Raw genomic sequence first — 17,456 nt, 5'->3', positions numbered from 1 at the left:
AATCATCCTTGTGAGACCCATCACTCCACACCATGGTCTACTGGGCTCAGGCTGAACTGCTCAAGAATGCAGTTTTCACGTGCCATCCTTTCAACTGTTCTCTTTTTTGCTTGTACCAATAAATCACCAGAAGCTGCCAAGAAGGGAAAAAACCAAAACCCAAAACAAAAAACTATTCTTTATGTTGATCTTTTCAGGGAATATTTGTCCTGAGTTTTATTAGTCCAAAAAACCATTCAATTTATAAAACAATTTTAGAAGGAGCTGCTGTGTGGCACAGAATGTTAAGCAGTAGCCAGTAACTCCAGCATCTCCTGTCAGAATGAGCGCTGGTTCGAGTCCCAGCTACTCTACCACCAAATCTCCCTGCTAATAAGCCTGGAGAAAAAACAAAAGATGGCCGAAGTGTTTGATCCTTTGCCACCCATGTGGGCTATTTGATGACGCTTCTAACTCCTGGCTTCAGCCTGCCTCAGCTTCAGCTGTTGCAAACACTGGGGGAATCATGCAATAAATGAACAGTCTCTTTCTCCACCTGTGTGTGTGCCCCTCATTCTCCATCACTCTTCCAGATAAATATTTTTTAAAAAATCTTTTTAAAAATAAAAAATAAAGGAAGAAAAGCTGTCAGTGTTGGTTATTAGCGAAGAAAAGGAAAGAGCAATCCAATGTGTTCTACACTTGCAATCCTACGAGCTGTCACTAAGCAAAACTCTTCCTATGGATAAAGCTATGTGGCTCTTCTCTGGATTTTTCCACCTCAGCACTTGTTTTTACAATTCCCTGGTAGATGCGGCTGAAGCCTACAGCTTTCTAAGAAATGTCCTTCCTTGACCAGGATCAAAGTGAAAACTTCTGGAATGGAGTATCAGCAGTGCAGTTCCCTGTGTTCATGTTTTCCATTCTGTGGTATTTTTCTTTCCTGTTAGTGGTGACTGTGTTTCAGAAACAAAGCCACCTGCTACCAAATGTGAATGAAACAATGGTTTCTCTCAGAGAGAGAGAGAGAGAGAGAGAGAGAGAGAGAGAGAGAGTGTGTATGTGTGTGTGTGTTGTGGTGGGGAAAAAGCAGTTTGTATGTCACCATGAAGAAGGAGCTACTTTGGTGCCTTTCAATGACATTGCTCTGTCTTTTTAAAAAGCATTTCATGTACGTATAAGGCAGAATGACATGCGGCAGAAGGGGCAGGGAGAGAGAGAGACAGGAGAGAGGAGGAAATAGAAGGGGAGAGAGAGAGAGCTCTTCCTTCCTCAGTTTGAACTGCCCAGGACAAACAACCAGGTCAAACCAGGAGTTTCCTCCAGATCTGCCATGTCTGGCAGAGGCCCAAACACTTGGAGCATCTTCCTCAGCTTTCCCAGGCACCCAGGAAGCTAAATCAGAAGTGGGGCAGCCAGAACAAGAACAGGTGTCCATATGGGATGCTGGCGTTGAGGTAGCCTTAGTGCCAGTCTCAGTCTTTTTTTTTTTTTTTTTTGAAGTTCACGGGGAAGGTTGAGTGGGGGACTGCTCCTCTGGGTAAACCCTGGTCTGGCACTGACGCTGTGGGATTTGGGTTCATCCCATCAGGCAACTCTCTTGCTGTTCACCTGGCCACACGGTATTCTGCTTCAAGATGCCCTCATGTGTGAAGTCGTGCTGACCACAGCTCCAGCACAACCAGCTTCTGCCCACGCGTGTAATTTTCTGGACCAGGCGACCCAGAGGGAGAGAAGTTGGAGGGAGCGCAGTGCGTAAGGTGCAAGGAATCGTCAGGGTCCTCAGGGGAGCTGCAGAAGCCCGCTCTACGCTCTGCACAGTGAGCCACTGCCTCTCGCCACTCAGATCCGCTGCTTCTCTTAGCAGCTCAGCACTGTGCCGCCCAGATAAACTGAATAGCCAACAAGAGCGGTCTTGATCTTGGAAACAGACCATTTGCTATCCCAGAGCAGCGCAACATTTCTCTCTGCCCAACCTCTTCACTTAGAGCCTAATTCCTTCCCCGCCAATCCACTCCCAAGTCGCATAGACTTCTCCCCCTGCTGTGTGCCCCTTCCCCTCCGCGCTCAAACACACCCGCAGTGACTGGCAGCTGGGAGTCCTGTTTTGTCCTTTCCCACACTCCCTATCCTCTTCCTGCTCTGCCCTTGTCCTTTCCACCTTCTGTGTCTCCCAGACCACGATGTTGCGCTGCCGATGGCAGTGAGGTTGAGATCTGACACGCAGGCATGAATAATGAATGGAGAGAGGTAGAATGAAGCCAGTCAGACGAAAGCCGGCTTTTCAGAAATGCAGCCAAATCATCCCAGTACCAGGCAGGGTCGGGTTTCCAGCATCTGCAGAAGCCAGCCCGGGTAAGGTCCTCGCCTTGAACGCGCTGGGATCCCATATGGATGCTTGTTCTAATCCCAGCATCCCCACTTCCCATCCAACTCCCTGCTTGTGACCTCGGAAAGCAGAGGATGGCCCAAAGCCTTGGGACCCTGCGCCCATGTGGGAGACCTGGAGGAAGCTCCTGGCTCTGGATTGCCTTGGGGAGTGAATTATCGCACGGAAGATACCCCTCTCTGTATATCTGCCTTTCCAATAAAAAAATAAATAAATCTTTTTTTAAAAATAAAAGAAGAAGAACAAGAAAATGGAGCTGCAAAGAGAGAAGCATCTGTAAGCTTCATGGGACTTCTCTGGGCTGGAGCTGCAAGCTTGCCTGCTGCCCCTGAGAAGTGAATGAAGCAGGAGCTGAGCAGTCCCAGGATCCCCTCATCCCAGGAACATCTTGGCCACACCAAGGAGGGGAGGATGAGAGGGGCTAGATGGGGAAACGCCCACACAGCAGCCAGATCAGGAAACCTGGTCTCAGTAACCTCTCCCTGGGGTCTCTCTTTGCAAGCACAATTTCACCAGGGCTTCTGCAAACCTCTTAGTCCAATCTGGAGACTTTGTCTAGTCAGTCAGCTGGGAGTCAACTTGACGGTTGTGTTAGCTACTGCTTCTGCGGTTCCTCGTCTCTCCTGCAGCAGTCCCCATGATGCTGCTGGATTTGTTTTTGCAACACCACTATCTTGCTGGAAACCTGCCAGAAGTCACCAACAGCTCTACAATAACTGTTAAATTCCTAGACATGGTGCCAAGTTCTCTGCCTTAATCCCAGACCCCAAATCCAGTCTCTGCTGCCTCCATTTCATGCCTTCACCTGACTGCCCAGCAATGCTGAATGCTTTGTGCTCCCGCCCCTCACCTGAATGCTTATTAACAAAAAGATGATTTATGTAGAAGGTAGAATGACAGAGTGCGAGGGAGAAAGAGCTTCCCTTCACTGATTCACTCCCCATTTCCCAGTTACCTTGGCTGCAACAGCCAGAGCTGAGCCGAGCCAAAGCCAAAGCCAGGAGCTCCATCTGGGTTTCCCATGTGAATGGCAGGGGCCCAAGCCCTTGAACTATCTTTTACTGCTGTCCCGGGTACCCTAACAGCAGGCTGGATGGGAAGTAGAGTAGCTGGGACCCAAAGCAGCTTTCTGATATGGGATGTTGGAGTCACAGGCAATGACAACTCACTGCACCAATGCTTGGCCACAGTTGTTTTCCATCCATCTCATCTGATGCTATCAATGCCTATTTATCATCCAACATGCAGCTTAGAAGTCTAGGAGTCTTTTTTTCTAGAAATTGTTTCCAAGCCTCTAGACTGGCCTCAGTTTCCTCCCCTGATGTCTCCTACTCTTTGCCACCATGCCTACATGCCAGAGGCCTGCTACACATTGGAAGGACCCCTTTGGGAGCCTGGAACCCCAAAAGAACAGGGACCACCTCTCATTCCCCCAGCAATGTTGCTGGCATCCAACACAAGGCCCAGAAGAGAGTGGACACCACTGTGTGTCACTCTAATAAAGCAGCCTGGCTACAACCCAACAGGGATACAAGACAACAGTATTCTAGTCAAACAGGCGCCAACATAGCCAGAGCGCATGCTCTCATTGTTCGAGTTACCCCTTTTCCCAGCCTCTCTGGCAATGGGGGACCCCTCTCCCAGCACACCTACCTCTGCAGTTGTACAACTATGCTCTTACAGTGTCCTTGCTCCCCAGTTCCCAGTCTGGGCTCATCTCTGCTAGGCCCTGGCAGGCAGCGGAGACACACCCTGATGACTTGTGATGGACTGAACCCACCAAGCCAACACTGACTTCATTTTCTCTGAATGAGGGCAATGTCTGAGTCACAGGAGAAACAGGTCGAACAGGTATGAATCTTGCGCAAATTTGTAGCAACAAAAAAAGTCTTTAATTGTTTCTTCCTAACTTGGCTTAATTTTTATGTCAAGCCCCATTTGCCTTCCACTCTGCCTGTTCCCCAGGCTGGCATCAGAGCCCCTGGGTAGTTCTGGGGAATCTGGGTGGGTGTGTATCTGTTCATGTTGCTTCCCCCAGGACACTTAACTGTGTCCATCCTCACTGTCACCACACATGGTCTCCCTCTGTTACTCTCCGGAACCAAGGAGCCATGCTGGGCTGGGACAGCTCTCAGAGAACACCATAAGCTGCCAAGAGATAATAGGCAGTCACTAATATTTCCTAGAACCTTAAAGAGACAGTACATGGATTCAGTCTGTTCTCAGCTCCTAGGAAGTTACTATGAATATTATTATGATGATTGATAGGTTTTGTTTTGATTGATTCGGGCTTTAGTGACTCAACACTGGGTGTGGAGACCAGGGATCCTGGACCTCTGTCCCAGGGCCTGCTGTCATCTAAGGCATCCTGGACCCCTGTCCCAGTTTGCGTTCCTCTTGCTCTAAGATGATTTCTCCAGACAGAGTGACAGGTGGAGTGTCTCCTCCCACTCCTTTGATGTCTAACTGATATATGATTTCTGTCTTGTTTATCTTTCCTTGAGTCTGTATTTTGAAACTCAGCATGCACAGGAGCCCCTTCTTCCTCTGATGTTTGTGGTCATAGTCCTTCCTTGCACCAAGGATCACAGACTAAAGGCTAGGGACTGACAAGCATAGTATAAAAGGGACTCAAGGAGGGAAGTATAGCTAACATGCAACAAGATAAACAGCAACTACAATGACTTAAGTCACTGTTCCAAGGACTATATGAGCATCATCATCTTTCTCTCTCACTAAAAGATTTTATCAATTTGAAAGGCAGAGTTGTAGTCAAAGGGAGAAACAGAGAGAGATCTTCCAGCTGCCAGATTCACTCCCCAAATGGCCACAAAAACCAGGGCTAGGCTGGTACCAAATTCAGAGCCAGGAACTTCTTCCAGACCTCCTGCATGGGTGCAGGGTCCAAAGGCTTTCAACCGTCTTCTGCTGTTTTCCCAGGTGCATCAGCAGAGAGCTGAATTGGAAGGAAACCAGCCAGGACTTAGCTCAGCCCCCATATGGAATGCCAGCCCCAAAGGTGGCAGCACCGTATTCTATACCACAGTGCTAGCCCACACATGATATTTTTAAATAACTCTCTTTAAATGCACTCTCCAGGTGGTACCACAATTTAGCTCTACAGAGTTTTCCCCCTGTACCAGATGCTATGGCAAAGCCCAAACCAACCACACCCATTCTGGCTTATGCATGTACCAGTAGGTACAACCTTCCCAGCCTGACTTGTCCCAGATCCAGCTTGCATGCAGGACAACAGATGGTATAGTCCTGCCTGGTCTGATCTGCCTCCATCCCAGCTCTCATGCTCACCAGTGGGAATAGTGGCCCAGCAGGGGAGCTCCCTACCAGTTTATCCACTCTCCTCCAGGTTTCATGTGTGTTGGCTGGGTGCTGTGGCCCAGTCTGGTTGTATGACCCATCTCTCCTCGGCATTTGCCAGTGGGTACTGTAACCTGACCTGCCCACCCTGCCCCCATTTCCAGCTCATGCTGGTGAGGACTATAGCATAGCCAGCCCAGCCAGGCCCCCAGTCCTGGCCCTAATGTGAACTGGCTGGTATTGCAGCCCACCCCAGCATGATGCACACACCATTATGGCTCTTGAATTTGCCAGCGGGTGATATAGACTGGCCCAGTCTGGCTTGTCTCTGACCTGAGCCAAAGGTTAGCCTGGGGGTACTGTAACCTGGCCCGGTCTGGGCTGCTCCTTTTCTTCGTTCTTGCTTCAGCATGGCCCCATCCTGGCCATCACAGCCATTCAGGCAGTAAACAAGCAGATGGAAGATCTGTCTCTCCCTTTCTCCCTCTCTTTTCCTTCTGTCTTCAAATAAACAAATAATCTTTAAAAACACCATTAAAAAGAATCTTTAAAAACACCAGCATTTGCCTGGTAGTGCTTCCAGCGGCCTCTCCCAGGAGGCTGAGTGGTGGAGAGCCTGACCTAGGGCACAGTCTGACAATTGCATACCGTCACCTTCTGTGCCCTTGATGATGCTGCCTGACTCTCAGAACGATCATCCCTTTGAATGAAGAGCTGTCCAAGAAATACTTATGGACCAACCATTGTTAATACTTCCATAGTTATATAGGTTTTTGCATTCCATAAACTATATACCTCTAAGAAAAACTAACATACAATTCCACCTGCACATATAGTTTGCCAGGAAGTTTTACAGCTATGTAAATAAGTCTTTTGAAGATATATTTATTTATTTGAAAGGCAGAGTTACAGAGACAGAGAAAAGGAAATGGAGAGGTCTTCCGTTTTCTGGTTTCCTCCCCAAATGGCTGCAATGGCTGGAGTTGGGCTGATCTGAAACCAGAAACTAGGAGCTTCTTCTAGGACCCCCATGTGAGTGCAGGGGCCCAGGAGGCCATCTTCCACTGCTTTACCAGGCACATTAGCAAGAAGCTGTATCAGAAATGGATCAACAGGACTCAAATACTCTCCCCTTATAAGATGACACTAGTGCAGGTGGCAGTTTAGCACTACACCACAGTACTGGCCCCTGTGTGTAAATTCTTCAAAAAAATGTTTTTCTTTTTCATTTATTTGAAAGGAAGACTTACTGAGAGAATGAAAGGAGAGATTCCAAATGTTGTTTCACTTCTCAAATGGCCACAATGACTGCGATTTGGGCCGGAAGACCAAAGCCAGGATTGTGGAACGTCACTGTGGTTTCCCACCTGGGTGGCAGAGACGCAAGCACTCACAATGGGCCAACTTCTGCTGCTTCACCAGGTAACTGGATTGGAAGTTGAGTAGCAAGAAATTGAACTGGCACTCATAAGGGATGCCAGAGTCTCAGGCTGTGGCTTAATCCATTATGCCACAACACTTATGTGTGACTTCTTCCCAGAAGGGAAGTCACCTCCAACAGCAAGCCAAGAGCAAACTGGATCAGGCTCCTTGATTCTCTTCCCCTACTCCAGCCCCAGCTCATTGATAACGTCTTGCTGTTACCAGAAAATCCCTCTCTACATGTGCCATTCTGCGCTTCTTGGCAAGTGCCCAGAGCTAATCAAGGACTCTGATTCGGGTTTTGCATCCTCTGTGATTTCCTGTCGGGCCCAAGCACTCACTGTTTGCAGGAAGTGATGACAAGAGGCCAGTCTGACCAGTGCACAGGTCTGGGGATTTCCTACACACCCTGCATGCCTTGGGGGAATTGCTGAGGCTCCCACTCCTGGCAAACCCAGGGAAGACCCCTTTCTGTCCTGTGATTGCAGGCAACAGAGGGCCAGGGCTGGGATTTCCCTCTTTCAGAAGGGAATTTGAGGAGTTGTAAAACCGCTTCTGAAGAAAACAATGAATGAGTTTTCCAGCAGCCCAAGAGTCTCAAGGAAGGGCAATGAATCCTGCTTCTAGGTTCTCCAGTCAGACAGCAGAGAACATTTGGGGCCATGCCAAACACCACTGACCCAATTCTCTCTTTAAAGGCAGCATGGAAATGGTTCAGCATACCCTGGGGAGGCAAGTCCAAGCCATATGCAATGAAACCAGTGAGTCAGCAGAACCCACAGAACACGGCACCGGCCCCCTCCCTTATACCTTCAATCATCTAGGAATCTTTTATGATACCTAATCCAATGCATGTACCATGCAGGGAGCTATTATGTTGCATTATTATTATATGGGAATAACAACAAGGAAAACCAGTTTGTACGTGTTCAGTACCAACAAAGCATCCTGCTTCAGGGCATGGTTCTAATATATCATCGAGCAAGTAAACATCAGAGCAAAGTCCTCAATAGATTTACATAGAGACAGAAGTCAGGCTGTTTTGGTCTCAGTTATTATACATTCCACTGCCCTCACACCTTCCATTCATATAGATCAGGGATGGGGAATTTTTTTTTTTTCCAGGAGCTTTGTGGATGTGTATAACATTATTCACAGACCATATAGATTTATCAACTTAAAAATTAACCTGGGCCCGGCGCGGTGGCGCAGTGGTTAAGGTCCTCGCCTTGCACGCCCGGGATCCCATATGGGCGCCGGTTCTAATCCCGGCAGCCCCGCTTCCCTTCCAGCTCCCTGCTTGTGGCCTGGGAAAGCAGTCGAGGACGGCCCAAGGCTTTGGGACCCTGCACCCACGTGGGAGACCCGGAAGAGGCTCCTGGCTTCGGATCGGCATAGCATCGGCCCGTTGCGCTCACTTGGGGAGTGAATCATCGGATGGAAGATCTTCCTCTCTGTCTCTCCTCTCTGTATATCCGCCTTTCCAATGAAAAAATAATAAAAATAAATCTTTAAAAAAAAAAAAAAATTAACCTACCATGGGGCTGAGGCAACGGCTCATCTGGCTAATGCTCACTTGCAGTCATAGGCATCCCAAACAAGTGCCGGTTCATGTCTCAGCTGCTCCACATTCCATCCAGTTCCCTGTTCATGGCCTGAGAAAGCTGCAGAGGATGGCCCAAGTCCTTGGGCCCCTGTATCTACATGGGAGACCTAGAAGAAGCTCCTGGCTTCATATTGGCTCAGCTGTGCCATTGTGACATTTGGGAGACAGGGCCAGCAAATAGAAGATCTTTCTCTCTGTCTCCTCTTTTCTCTGCATATCTGCCTTCCCATAAAAATAAATACATCTTTAAAAAATAAAAAGACAAGAGTTGAAGTGACTTTGGGAAGTAATTAGAGACTGAAGCTCAGTTTTTGAGAATTTTTCTTGACACAATTCTGGACAGCGTAACCTATTTTTTTTCTAAATAATAAAGATATATGCTGAGTCAGTTTTTAAATCTAATTAAAAACAAGCTTCTTTACAAATGTATTCATAGACAAAAAGAAGGAGGAAAGTCACTAGAGAGTAAAAGTTAATTAGACAGAGAAATACGTCACGTTGGTAACTCAGCAGTGAAGCCGGCTTGTTTTCTGGAGGAATCTTTCAAGCCATGATTTCCTTGAGCTCCTGTTTATGGCAATTGCGCAAAGTGTGAGAAACATAACACAAGTCCTTTGGCCCAAATAGAAGGACATGCTGCAAAAGAAACCCCAGGGGACTCAGGGAACCTTAGAGGAAGCTAAGAATGCAGAGAAGGCTCCTCAACCCACCTTGGAGATGGTTCAGGTGAGACTATCTCTACTGACAACTCATAACCATAATCTAATCTTTGCGGGAATTTTCTCCCAAGTTCATGTTTTCTTACTTCAAGCTGATTTTGACCAGTTAACTTGTTAGGGGTGCCTTTTTGGTGACAGGTAAAGATGTATGTGCATTGTTTTTGAAAAAACTTAATCTCAAACGAGATCTCAAACATTAGGGAAGGTCAAGTTCCAAGGGGCATGTATCCTTAGTCGAAATCAGAGCTGACATCATGAATGGGGATTTAAAACTCTGCTGAAGATTAGAAAAAATAATCCAAAAAATTTTTTAAAAACAAAAGTATAAAAATTATAATCCAAAACTCAATATTTGGATTACACAGCAAATACAAGTGATGACTAAGTTACTGAAAAGAAAAATAGTTCTGTAGAAATTAGCCAGATTGAAGCACAAAGGCAATAGACTTTATATTTAAAACATGAGCACATTCAAAGGTAAAACTCTATAATCACAACTCTAGCATAACAAAGCTCTAAAAAAAGTGGTGAGAATATTTAAAATCAACCTCAAAGAAAAATATCTGCAAACAATTAATAGACTGTTAGCTCATCTTTTAATCCCAACAGTGGAAATCAGAAGACAGTATAAATTTTTTAAATATGCCAAGGGAAAAACGCAAAAATAAGAATTTTATATTCTCAAATATATTGTTCTAATAGAAGGATGAAATGAAGATATTTTAAGACAAATAAAAATTCATAAATTTTCCAAGCAACCATCCCATTCAGATGCACTTCATATTGAATGATAAAATAAACTGTAATTAAAGTAGTAAAATCATGAATCTATATAAACAATCTTTTAATGGAGAAGACAATAAGCATAATGTCTTTTAGGAAGCTATATATTATTTAAATTTTTAACATAGAGTTATATAAAGAAGGAGAGACAGAGGTCTTTCATTTACTGACTGACTCCCCAGATGGCCAAAGAATGGATCCTGGAATGTGATCCGGGTTCCCATGTGTTACAGGAGCCCAGGCATTTGGACCTTCTTCCACTGCTTTCCCAAATCCATGAACAGAGAGGTGGGTCAGAAATAGAGAAGCTGGTGCTCAAATCATCACTCATATGGGATACCGGCCACAGGCAATGGTTTAACTCAGTACACCACAATCACAGCAGCAAGAATAATATCTTGAATCAAATATTAAAAATAGAACTAAAATACATAATGGCGTGGAAATGAGAATAAGTGCTTGATTTAAAATACTTATGGATTGGATTATTTGGAAGGATAATAAATATATTGAGTAGGTAACCATCAAAAAACACATTGTGTATCCTGAATGTATTTCTAGGAATTAAATAATCATATCAAAATTGGGAAATATATACGGTTATTAATAGAGAACTTGCTAAAATAATCACAGTGCATTTCAGACAATAAAATACTATGTAAGCATTTAATAAAGCAATAGATATACACATACTTACTTGGAATAGCCTCTTAGGTAATAGCAAAATATATAATAGTGCATATTAAATGAGCCATCTTTTTGTTTATGAAAATGGAGGGACAGAAAAGAATAAATATGGACATATACAAAGGTATTTTAAAATGTTCATGGAAAACATTCATTATCCTTTAATTTCCATTTTACCATGAATTGTTTTTAAAGATTTATTTTGGGAAGGAAGATTTATAGAGAGAAGGACTGTAAGTAGGCCGGAACTGAGTCAATTTAAGCTAGGAGATGGAAGTCAGGAGTCAGGAGCCACCTCCGGGCCTCCCACATAAGTGCAGAATTCCAAGGGCTTGGGCCATCCTCCACTGCTTTTCCCAGCCACAGGGTGGGAGCTGGGTCAAAGGTGGAGCTGCCAGGACACAAACCAGTGTCCACATGGCACTTGCAGATGGAGGATTAGCTAGTTGAGCCATCACACTGGCCCCGACCATGAATTGTGAAGAATACCCTCATATGCTCTTGCTTTTCAACCTATCTCAGAAAGGCACATAGCAAACTCCCACTGTGTTTGCCAATTTAAAATTTTTTTGCAAGGAACATTTCATATCAAACAGACAATAACCAAAGGAGGAGCCATACATGTAGAAATTAAAACCCAGAGAACAGCACAAGAATGTAACCAAGTACACACATACACACATAGAGAAAAATAATACGAACATGCAGAGAAACCAGCAACCTACATAGTACCATCCACGTGCTGAATCTCTGTGAAAGCAGAACAGCTACGATAAGCCCTCTGACTGTCCCTTCTCATGCATGCAACAACACTCTCATTCTTGCTTTTATTTAAGTCTTGTAAACATGTTATTCTTTTTCTTCCGCTATACCCTGTTCACATAAATTACTTCCTTCCTAGTTTTTAAAATATATATATAGTGGGATTTTGTATAGGGTACATGTTTAGTAAATAACTAATATATGCAAGTTCATGTGTCCTATATTTTCTAAATTTGAACTTTTCAAGCTGACAGACTTCTCTAAACCATATTTATAAGTTTTTAATGGCAGATGAAACATTATATGGAGGGCCTGTGTGGTAGTCTAGCGGCTGAAGTCCTCGCCTTAGACATGCAGGGATCCCATGTGGGTACCGGTTCTAATCGCAGCAGCCAAACTTCCCATCCAGCTCCCGCTTGTGGCCTGGGAAAGCAGTTGAGGACGGCCCAAAGCCTTGGGACCTGCGTGGAAGACTTGGAAGAAACTCCTGGCTTCTGGCTTTAGATTGTTGCAGCTCTGGCTGTCGCGGCCACTTGGGGAGTGAACCAGTAGACAGAAGATCTTCCTCTCTGTCTCTCCTCCTCTCTGTATATCTGACTTTCCAATCAAAATGAAATAAATCTTCTAAAAATAAACAGAAGCATAATGGAATGTTATGCTTGTTTTGAAGTTTGAACACGTACTAGTTTCCTTTATCTTCTAAGTTGCTCCCTGAACTTGGCACATTAGCAGAATTTTATTTCAAGAAATTGTTAAAGCCACATTATGGAATTTTCTTACAAACAGCCATGTTAAAACATTCTTCAGACCTCATTCTGTGTGACCTAGAAGCCAACAACTGGGATGCGTCCTGTGATCATGTTTGTACATGCTGTGTTCCTCAACTGAAGGCCAGATTGGAGCGCTGTAACAGGGAGAATCCTGGGTCTGTAGCTGGAGCCTGAGCATTTATTCAAGCTACTGTAGTCTATGCTCCCCGGGTTCTGCAAGGACCCCTTCAGTGGATAAACCAGCGGGTCCTAAAGATGGATAAAATGAGCTTCTATATCCTAAAGACATCTGGACCCAAAACAAATCACTTTCTTGCACATTCATTTGTACAAACATTCTAATTAGGAAAAAAAAAATCATGGTTAAAGTCGCTTTCCAACGTGTATGCTGAAGAAGTTGCTTCTTTTTTCTTACCACACTGCGGACTCTCCAGTGAAAATCTTAGAGCTAACGCACAAAGGCAGAGCCCCAGTTTCCTGCTGCGGGTTCCATGGCACTTAGTGCTTCTCAGACTTCAGTATTAAATCAGAGTCTCCTGGGAGTCCATAAGAAACACGGGCTATTGGTACTGGTCAATAAAATACCTGGGTGGGACCCTGAGAGCTTCAATTTGACCTAGCACCCCAGAGACCTCCAGTGTCCTATGTGGTCCCTACTTTGCCACACCATTGGCACATTCAGCAGGACTCAGGCCGTGAACCTCCCTCTCTGAGCCATTGGCACAGCAGTAATCCCCCAAAATGCTCACCCCACCGTAGTCCAGTGCCCCTCAAAGCTGAGCAGTGAACCAATGCTATCAGCCTGCCGGAAAGAATTCAAAGAACCTGTTTATTTTAAAGAGGCACCGGTGATCTCTGCAGAGATGCAAATGCTGCCTAACCCTCGTTTCCCAAATTATCTCGACACAAGGCAGTGGAGCACCTTCCAGCTCTTGTGGAGCCGGCAGGGCCGCCAGCTGATTCCCTAAAAATAGCTCACCAGCCTCTGGAGCCCAGGCAAGGAATGCCTTCCCGGCACTTGTCTTCAGCGGATTTCCATGAATGAACAGCTGCCCGAGAGAGGCATAACACCTCACGGGGAGGGGACAGCGGCGTGTTTAAAAAGCACAAGCCCTTCTCTCATCTCAGAAATCATCCCTTGCAAAGCGTCTATTTCTGAAGAGGGGAGTTGTGTCAGGGAGGAAACGTCCTTGTGTTGTGTTGGGCGATGTGAGGGTGCTGGGCACCTGCTCACCCAGTGGCTCAGATGAAAGGGTGACAGGCTGGGGCAGGGAGCCGTGCCTGAGCCTATCCTTATCAGATTCTGTCACACTACTTTTCATGTGAGTGGAACTTCCAGGTGACCTGGGAACTTGACTCCCAAATCCATTTTTCTTCCGGAGGAGTCACAGTGGTACTTAGAGATGTTCTCAGAGGAAGCAGAATCGGTTTCAGAAACCTCATATGAGTTTAAAAATGACAACTAACTTGCGATAAATGTTAGTTGGTGCTTATGTAAGATCTGAAATTTTAGAGCCTATGCCCTCTTTTCAGAAGGACTGGGGACATTTTTAGCCTAAAATCTGCATAGCTCTGCAACATTTGGGGAAATGGAAGAGATGTGCTTATCAAGCATCAGACTAGTTTTTATGCAAATCTTTGAAATTTTTTATATTAAAATGAGCCTTAGTTCTTCCAAACAGCCTAAAAGGCTTTCGATGCATGGCCAGTTTTAAAGTCTTCTGACAAGAACAAATGTTTTCAGAAAAGTTCATGAAAAACTGAAATTAAAAGATAAGTCTATGTGCCCGGCGGCGTGGCCTAGTGGCTAAAGTCCTCACCTTGAACGCCCCAGGATCCCATATGGGCGCTGGTTCTAATCCCGGCAGCTCCACTTCCCATCCAGCTCCCTGCTTGTGGCCTGGGAAAGCAGTCAAGGATGGCCCAAAGCCTTGGGACCCTGCACCCGTGTGGGATACCCGGAAGAAGTTCCTGGCTCCTGGCTTCGGATCGGCATAGCATCGGCCGTTGCACTCACTTGGGGAGTGAATCATCGGATGGAAGATCTTCTTCTCTGTCTCTCCTCCTCTCTGTATATCCGACTTTGTAATAAGAATAAAATAAATCTTAAAAAAAAAAGAGAGAAGTCTAGGGCTGGTGTCATGGTACGGCTGGTTAAGCAGCTGCCCATGATGCTGGCATCCCGCATCAGAGCCCCGCTTCTGGTCTTGATTGCTCTGCTTCAGATCCAGCTTCCTGCTATTGTATCTGGGAAAGTAACAGAAGATGGGCTGAGTCCTGGCCCCTGCTTCCTACATGGGAGACGTGGATGGATTTGCAGGCTCTTCCCAGCACCAGCAGGCACAGCCATTTGGGGAGTGAACAAGCAGATGGGAGACCTTGCTTTCTGTCTCTCCTCACCACTCTCTCTATCACTCTGCCACTCAAATAAATGAAATGAGAATGAGAAGCTTAGGGTGCCAGCACAGTAGCATAATAGACTAAAGCCTCCGCCTGCAGGAGCAGCTGCCCATGTAGGTGCCAATTGGAATCGCAGCTTCTCCACTTCCAACCCAGCTCCCTGATTTAGGCCTGAAAAAACAGTGGAGGATGGTTCAAGTCCTTGAGACTCTGCATTCATGTTGAAGACCTAGAAGAAGCTCCTGGCTCCTGGCTTTGCACCAACCTGGTTCTGGCTGTTGTGGCCATTTGGGGAGTGAACCAGCAGACAGATGTTCTCTCATGGTTTCTCCTTCTTTTTCTGCAAATATTCCTTTCCAATAACAATAAATAAAGCTTTAAAAAGAGAGAAGTTTATTTTGATGTACCAAAGTTTTGAAATCCACACATTATTTTTCTATAACAAACCTTTCCCATGAATTTTCTGAAGATTCTCACATTTTAACCTTTTAGAGCTCATATGTGCTTTTTAAATGCTTAACAAAGACCCTCAGCTGCTCTAAAATCTAACTCCATATCACTTATTGTACTATCTGGGAAAGTTTAAATTCATTTTTGTTGTTGATTTGATGAAAAAAATACTTTATTCCATAGTCCCCTGTGAATATACTTTTATAATATACTTCCTACATATCAGCCTCAAAATGTTTGCTTGCTCCTCTGAAAATCATAGGACTACATTTCAGTCAAAACTTGTCTTTCACTAAAATTAAATCAACGATTCAACTTGATTATTCACTTCATTTAATAGCCTGCCCCTGCATTAGTTCCTTTTCAAAAGCTAAATCTATGTTGAGCTGAGGGTTTGCCACCATAGAATAAGAGTTGTCCCTGACTTTGACGGCAATTTTAGATGATTCCTATGGACTTTCTAGATTAGTATCCAAAAAATCATAATATCAGTTTGATGCTCAAAATCTAGTAGGTTGATTAAAAATTAATCTTAACAGTCACCTCTACTAGTTAGTTTTCAAATACAGAGACTGTACTTGCAGTACAGGTCATTGTAGATTAGGACCACCTGTGTTTAGAGACCAATGTCTGATCCCAGTTTGTTTGCCATGCAGTAGGTAAAGCTGAGGCCCTGGAAGATAGGCAGGGAGAGGACAAATCCATAAGTGAGAAGGGAATGTTGGTATAGAAACAAGTGTGTGCCCGTGTGAGGTATGTGTGAATATGTACATTTGGGGAGGTAGGAGTGAGTCAAGGTAAGTACATGTTCAAATTTCCTTCAAAGACTTTGGGAGACTGACCATTTCTGAATTAAGAATGAGAAGAATTTGATCAAAGAGAGAAGTTTGGAAATGATCTCTGCTATTTGTACAGCTTGGATATTTTTTTTCTCTTACTCTATGTTTGTGTCCTGTCGATGTCATGTCTGGGAAGAGCTGAGGTTTGAACAGGCTTGTGGGTGCTTGTGGGAGCTGATTTTGCCCTGAAAGGAAAATCAGGAATATGCTACTCACTTGCATCACATCTGTCGTAGTCTCAGAACATCTGATGAAGATGATGATGTGAGAGACAATGAGATGATGGGAGTGGCAGAATGGTGGTGACAACAGTAATGATGGTGAGGATAGGGGTGGGGATGGTGGTAGGGGTGGTGGTAGATGGTTGGGGCATAGTGCTACTATTGGCAAAGACAGTGATGATATCAGTGGGGACAGTGGTGGCGCTAGTGGGGAGGGTTATGGCACTTTTCTGGTGCCGTTGGTGATGGTGACGTTATGGAGTCTGATTGTTTCTATTTTTGCATCACCTTTGGCTCACTTGGCTCTACAGAAGCAAGTCATGTGGTCTGCAGTTTTGTTATCGCAGAAGCAAAAATACAGATAAGTCTCTCATGTTTTGAAAAAGTAGAAGAAAATGAACCAAGTGAGTGACCAGGTATCTTATCAGCAGTGATGTCAGTAGTGGAATGTGAACCTGGAACTGGAGCCTTCATCCAAAACTGGTATGCAAGCCACATCAGCATGTCAGGATACTCAGGACTGGCCTGAAGCCTTGTTGCTGTGTGGTAAAGGCTAAGGAAATGTTTATTTCGAAGTTAGTTTCTCTAGAAATACAATTTTGATCAGCACCAGGATTCATGCAAAGTTTCCAGGAGCTAAACAGATTTGAAAAATGATTTGATAGCATAGCATTACAGGATTGAAATCTGAAGATTCGGGTTCTAATCACAACTTTTCGTCACTCCTTCAAACCCCAGCTGCTCATTGTGAAATGAGGATTAGATTCAACACATCAATGGTAGTTACAAGGTCAAAAGAACTTCACCTGGGACACAGGGAGTGCTTTCTTGGTGGCCATGGCCCTTCTTTGCCCTCTCAGTAAGTGCACCATAGCCGTTGGCTTGCTGCCAGTCTCTGTGAGATGCACACAGAGGCAAGCAGAGAACAGCAAGGGGCAGGGGCCAGTATTTCAAACACCTCTGCAGTGTTGTGTGGGCCCTTTAAGGAGATAATACTTGGCTGCAGTAGAAACGTAGCCTGCTGAGTGGCTGCACTTTTGTTGCTTAAGTGTGTCAAGTAGCAGAGTGTCTTGAATGTCAATGATTAGCCAGCATACTTCCATCCAGAACT

The sequence above is a fragment of the Ochotona curzoniae genome, unplaced genomic scaffold, assembly GCF_017591425.1.
Source record: "Ochotona curzoniae isolate NIBS_2020 unplaced genomic scaffold, NIBS_Ocur_1.0 scaffold_4505, whole genome shotgun sequence".
NCBI classification, from domain to species: domain Eukaryota; kingdom Metazoa; phylum Chordata; class Mammalia; order Lagomorpha; family Ochotonidae; genus Ochotona; species Ochotona curzoniae.
Note: the sequence above shows the minus strand (reverse complement) of the source record.